The sequence below is a fragment of the Bactrocera neohumeralis genome, unplaced genomic scaffold, assembly GCF_024586455.1.
Source record: "Bactrocera neohumeralis isolate Rockhampton unplaced genomic scaffold, APGP_CSIRO_Bneo_wtdbg2-racon-allhic-juicebox.fasta_v2 cluster10, whole genome shotgun sequence".
Taxonomy (NCBI): domain Eukaryota; kingdom Metazoa; phylum Arthropoda; class Insecta; order Diptera; family Tephritidae; genus Bactrocera; species Bactrocera neohumeralis.
Genome location: NW_026089623.1, coordinates 18046141 through 18053226, shown reverse-complemented (window position 1 = coordinate 18053226; position 7086 = coordinate 18046141). Strand labels below are relative to the sequence as shown.

The window sequence follows — 7086 nt, the reverse complement described above, 5'->3', positions numbered from 1 at the left end:
GCCACTTGCGCAAAGGAAACCTTAGCAACGGAAGAAAGGGATTTTACTTCTCCTGTGTTCACAACGGGTTTGTTCGTCCGAACATTGGCATTCTCCTCAACTGAATTAGCATTCTTTTTATCTCTAAGTTTTTGCAGTTCTTTTGCGACGACACAACCACGGTAGCTTGCAGGATGAGAATCGATGCCGTTACAACATTTAGCAGGATCTTTTTCAGCTTTTCTCCATTCAATAGTACGATATTTGCATCCACATTTCACACACCTCGATGGCTTACCACAGAAGTTTTTTGTATGTCCAAAAGCTTGACAGTTTTTGCACTTTGGAATAAATTTAGATGCTTTAATAGACTCAACATTGACAACCGTACTAAGAATGGTTTTGATCTGGTGATTTTTCTTAATGTTTCGGTAGCATCAAATACTACTAAAAATATTTGTAGCGGTTCTTTAGTCTCCCATTTAAGCTTATTAGTTGCATCTAAGACATTAAAACCCTGCAATTTTAGATCATTTAAAATGGATTGTGTATCGCATGAGTGGTGTACATTTTTTAACATTACCTTTATTGGTTATTATGTTTACTCTCGTAGCTAAACCAAGGTAAATTTTCAATAGATACGCATTTTTTTATTGTGCGATAATTATTTGCATCGAAGACATTAAGTTTGAAGGCGCTGTTGGTCAGAAGCTTAATTAAAAAGTTGTTATTTATTAGATCTGCAACATTAGAATGTAATTTATTAAAATCCTTTACATCGTTTAGTATAAGAGGAGGTGGGCGGTATCCACTCAGTCTATTTAGCTAGCTCATCTTCAGCGGATTCGTATAATTGATCAACATTCATACTAGAAGGTTTTGGTTCAACACTCTAATGCTTTTACTAGATTAGAGTTCTTCGTTTTCTTCGTTCAAAAAATATTAATATATACAAGTATAACAACTACATCTTTATTTTGTAATATCTTAAAATTAGAAATGTCCATTAAGTCTGTAATTATCATAAATCCGTGCTGGTGGTTTGTTATGTTTTTTAATTCTTCTAAATGCAAAATAGTTGAATTTAAAATTCCAATTTTACCAAATGTTATTGTATTATTATGTTTTATAGTTCATGAATAATAAATTGATTTCTTTTTATTGTTTTAGTGGAGGTATCACCTTTAATATTATTTAGAGTTAACTGATATTCTGTTATTTTTAATTTCAGAATTTGTTGTGAATTGATTATTGTTATTCATAACTAGTTTGTCCAATTGTTCCAGCTATCTATTTCAAAAGTGTTCCTCATTCATTTATACCCCTTTTTTGTCTAACTTGGTGTTGTGTCAATTGTTCTAAAAAAGTTTCAATTACCAAAATTTCAGATTCTGTTTCCTGTGTAATAAATCTTAGGATGTCATGTTTATGTTAGTGATTATTGTAAAAATTTCTATTTTCATCTGTTATTATATTTTCAAAATAAGATAAATTATTAATGTGAAATAAGTTCCCGTACTCCTCGTAAATGGAAACATCTCCATTTTCAATAAGTAGGTAGTCTTGTCGGGTACAGTCTATGACATCAATGGCTGATGATGGCTAAAATAATCATATTGGAAACCTATAAGTAATTATGATTTTATATTATCTGTATGAATAATTTTTATTCCTCAAATTTTCCTTAATTTGGTGTCTTTTATATCTGGGTTTTAATTTGTTTCTTTCCCCAATTGCTTTTTCATAAATAATTTTGATTCTATGTTTGTTGTGGATTGTTATAGAGATGGCGATCTGAGATCGATTAATCGAAAAATCGATTTTTCGAGCTGATAAAATCGATTTTTTAAATTGATATGTAGTACTGGATCGATTCATTGGATCGATACATCACCCTTTAAAATCGACATTCGATTTTTTTTGTTTTTGTATTAACCATACAATTAGTTGTAGGTGCCCGTATTACAAGAGTGCTGCCGGTTAATTACTCAAAAACTCACGAGATGGCTGTGTGTTTAGTTTCCTTCGCCTCACTTCTCTTCAATAGAAAAAAGTTACGTTTATGATCTATGACTTTTTTTTATCTGTTCTGTGATTGCGTCATCACATCATTCGATTAATTTGTTTGTTGTTTGTTCGTTTTTTGACTAAGTGACTATTTATTAAACATACTGTGAGCAACGAAATAAATACAGATTTTTATGTAGTGTTTGTTGCGAAATAATAACTAATTGAGAGTAAAGCGCTCCTTATTTTTATTTGATGCTATACATTTCAGTTTGTTCTGTTATTTGTGATCATTAAATCTAACCATATATGTAAGTCATTTAAATTTACTTGTGCATATGAATAATTACAAAAGAGCGTTGAAATAACTAATAAGTAATATGTGGAATTCCCAATTGTTGGAAATGTTCATACTTTACTATTACTTCATGTCCGTTCATCTATATAACCTAAAAATTTTTGAAGTTATACTTATTATACGAGTTCGGAAAAGGTTGCGATAGATTCAGGTTGCGCAACCTTGCTCAATATGAATCTACGCAACCTTGTCTGCAAAGATGTTCGAGCAGCAAGCGAAGCGGTGACAATCGGCGATCGTTTGCTCGTTTCTTTCGGCACAGCTCGGCTTTTCTACCAACAACACAATGTTGCCATGCTTATGCTGTTATTGTTTTTGTAGAACAATGTTTCAATTTTTGGTTGGTGACATATTCAATTAAAAATAAGTTCTGTTGGGACTCGACCTACGTGCTCGTCATGAAAGAAATATACAATGGATCGCCGATTGTTACCTCTTTCCTTGCTGCTGCTACGCATATGTATGTTTGCATGCTTGTGCATTATTGAAGTTATGCTTCTTTTTCTTTCGTTTGTCTTTCATTTCTGCGAATTCTCAACTATTTTGCGTATATTTTGGTTAAAATACTCTGCGTTGCCCGTTGAAAAATTAAGGCTATACTTTACAGGATCATTTCTGTAGTTAGTCTTCATTTACATTTTTTGGAAATCGACCCGCGATGATGAGGTACATACATATATCGTTTTATCTGACAGCGTGAGGTTTAAGAAGTTCATTTCTAATTTTGTCTTGTGGCATATTAGAAATGATGTTTCTTCGAAAATCGTCCGCTTATTGAGTGGTGATTTTAATGAATAAATTCCGTTTGGTTGAAATGCTCTGCGTTGGCCGTTGAAAAATTAAGACTATACTTCTCAGGATCATTCATTCCTTTCATTTCTTCAAAGAAATTAATGACCTTTAGAAATATGCATATTTGCATTATTTCGTTGTCATTTCCATATTCGTAGAAATAGAATTTCTATGGCATAAGTAAAGTAATGGCCGCCGATTGTCACCCCTTGCCGCTGTAGCAGCTTTGCCTACAAACATGCGTATATATGTATGTATGTATACGTATGATCGTGAATACATATCGACGCAGATTTTTGCGAGAAGCACCAGAAAGTTGTGCAATTTATGATTTTTAGCTTTTGCCATCGTCGCGAAAAGACGACTTGTTGGCAAAGGCATGCTCGGGGAGATGTTACGGCCTCTGTTTTTATGAATGAAGCGAGATCGCTTGTGGAATTTGCGCCTGCGTTTATGAATGAAATCGTTTTTGTTGTAAAATTTACTACACTTGTTCTTCGCCAATTTGGCTGCCATATTGACTTGTGAAGATCAATTTTTTGTTGGTGACATAATCATATGTGTACGCATATGTATGTTTGTATTCTAGTTTTCTTTCATACAAAATGATATGCATTTCTTGGAATATCACTAAGAAGTATAACTTCATCCGCGCGTAGGGACTCCACTCACCTTTTTGTTTTGTATACATAAAAAATAATAAAGCTCCCATCATTTTTTATTTACATAAACTACCGATTTTACTCGAATTTTATTTTAATCAACTTACGTATTCATAATATACATAGTTTTTTCTCGTAAGTAAAAGTGCTGCTAGGTAAGACCGTCGGGTGAGGGATGGGATAATATTTGATGCTAATGGGAATAAGAATTGATGCTAATTATTGCTAATAGGATTTTAAATATCACTCAAAGCTAGTATATAACTAGTTACTAAGTTTCATTGTTTATAAAGTTTAATGAGAAACTAAAGTATTTTTCAGCATGTCGGGTAAAAGTGATCTATGGAATCATTTCAAAAAAAGTACTTAGGAGGCACATGCAAATATTGTCACCAGGAAGTAAAAACTAAGGGAAACACAACAAACTTGCGTAATCATTTACTAAGACGACATCCAACAATTAACACTGTAAGTCTCAAAAAGAAGAGTGAGAGTGAAAGTGCTGGTGGTAGTAAATGTGATAATGCACGAAATGGTGAAGGAAATGAACAAGTTAGTGCTGTATTTCTTATACCAGATTCTTTATTTTCCAATTTGTTGAGTTTGAAAAAAATAAGACTCATAGTTCAATAAATCAAAATAACTATGGTTTTTTATTTTAGATTGTTGATAACATGATTTTAGACATATATATGACAAAAAACTGGGGCATCACAAATAACAAAGTAATAGCGTTTATCACGGACAATGGCGCAAATATCGTTAAAGCTGTCACAAATGTTTATGGCAAAATTAAACACATACCATGCTTTGCCGACACCTTAAACTTAGTAACATCAAAACCATTTGATACTAAAGATGGACTGAAAGAAGCTAAAAATTTACTAACAGCTGTTAAAGATATAACAACATATTTTAAGCATAATACAAATGCTGCTGACTCTTTAAAGAAAGCTCAGGATCACCGAACAAAGCCTTTGGGGCTTATTCAGTCTGTGTGTATGAGATGGAATTCTGTTTTTTTATCAATTCGAACGATTTGTTGAATTATCTGAAATAATTGCGCCTATATTACTCAAGTATCCTAAAGCGCCAGCAATGCTAACTGCACAGCAGTTCGAATTCATAAAAGATCTTATAAATATATTAAGACCATTAGCAGTAATAACAAAAAAAATTTCGGGAGAAGATTATGTTACAGCCAGTAAAATAATACCAATAGTATCTTGCCTGACTGAAACATATAATAAAATTAAAACTTCAAGTGATATTGGTGCTAAAACTAGAATTTTAATTGTGGACGGCTTAAAGAAATAGAATCAACACTTCAATTTTAGATAATACTCGGCAACAACTTCCACAAAATAATATTGAGGAAGTCGACGGAATAGAAGGGACAGATAATGATATGAAAAAAGGAATTTGGGATTTTCATAAGTTGCTTGTAAAAAAGCAACTTTCTATGTACAATGCACTTGCACAGGAAAGTCAAGGCTTAAATGAAGAATTCAAACATTATTTATCGCAAGCAGTTGTGCACTTGAAGTATGACCCTATACTTTATTGGCAAGAACAAAAAGACTCTATTTATCACCACGTTCACTCAATAGCCATGATGTATATGAGCATTGTGGGATCATCTGTCCCTTGTGAGCGCCTTTTTTCAATTGCCGGAAACATCGCAAGTGATGAGCGAAACAACTTGGATCCCAGTATACTTGACAGACTGTTGTTTTTAAAAAGTTTAAATATTAAGCATTGGGAACTATAAGCTAAATTATCTATTTGCTTTGTAACCTAAAACTTGTAAATTTTGAAAATAAATGTCTCGTTCTATCGGATCTGATACTTTGATATGGTAATAAATATAATTGTTATTATCGAAGTCTCTGACTTTACTAATTAAAGATCGTTAATTATAACATTCGTCTTATTTTTAATAAAATTGATTAATACTTATATTGTAATAGAAAATTGGAAAAAATATCGATTTTTTGGAAATCCATATTTTAGATTTCGATTCATCAGGTCGATTCGATTTAAAAATCGATCTTTTTCGGAATCCATCGCCATCCCTAGAATGTTAGCATCTCACATTTTGGGCGCCAATTAACTTCTCTACCAAGGGAAAGATTAAAAATATAAAATAGCCACATCCACCGACACGTGGACCCCAATGAAAGCGAACGTTATTTCTGTGATTAAGTTCTGATTCAATCTCTTCTTTATTTCTTTAAGAACTTATATTTATACATTTTTAATTCTTAATCTTAAAGCGAGGCTTAAAAGCTATTTTATTGTTTAACCGAACAAAAGATTTATTATCTAAGTCTATCTAGTTTAAGTGCGAACGCGGCGGTTATCTTGCGTATATCTCGCATATATTTATTATATATCCCACAAATGTTTATATATAACGTACAAAGAGTATAACTTTCTCTTTTATATATAACATTAACTCATTACATATGTCTAACAATATATACGAATAAAATCTGTATATTTACGTACATATACATACATCGACAAACAAAGGGAATTTACGAAAATTTACTACGGCCTGCTAATTTTCTTTTTCGCGTTTTCTCCATATTGTGAAAATATATACGTATGTATATGTACATACGTATTTATACATATATAAAAATATTTACTGAAACATCGCTTCAAAGTCCACATTGGCATATATCCCGCAATACCTCTTGCCTTTTAGGAAACAGAAACAAGCAGGATTGCGTATGCAATATATTATTATTTTTATTATATTATTATAATTAATGATTATTTTTATCATTTATATTTAGTTTTAGGTGATAAGTACAACCGTTAAGTGAACAAAATTATAATACTCTATAGCAACTGGTTGCAATAGTATCAATATATATATGTATATATTTAAAAATTAAATATTTGCGGTCAAAAATTAATAATTTAATAAAATTAAATCGAAATTAAATTGTATACTAGTAATTTACTTAATTTGAAAAAAAAACGAAAAACAACTCTTATTAACTTAAAAGAGTTTTCAGCGAGTAATTTCGGTATCTTGATTTTCCACCATTTTTTCCTTGAAACTCTTGTTTACAAAAGAGTTTTCTTTTCAACATATTATACATATATTCGAAACTTTTTCGAAAATTCTCGATTCTAGTTTTCACTGAGAATTTGTTTATTTATTTACACCTACAGAAGGTACTCGCTCGAAGCAAGGTACTAAAGCATTGTTCACTTAAAATCTGTACGCACTCTAGGGACCGCTGCTCCGTTATTTTACAAATTCTCTGAGTA

At 31.6% G+C, this 7086-nt stretch overlaps 1 pseudogene; it reads left to right on the top strand.

The window, feature by feature from the left end:
- The first annotated feature begins 2934 nt into the window (after window positions 1-2934).
- On the top strand, window positions 2935-3047 carry LOC126765655 (small nucleolar RNA U3; annotated as a pseudogene).
- The last annotated feature ends 4039 nt before the right edge of the window (window positions 3048-7086 follow it).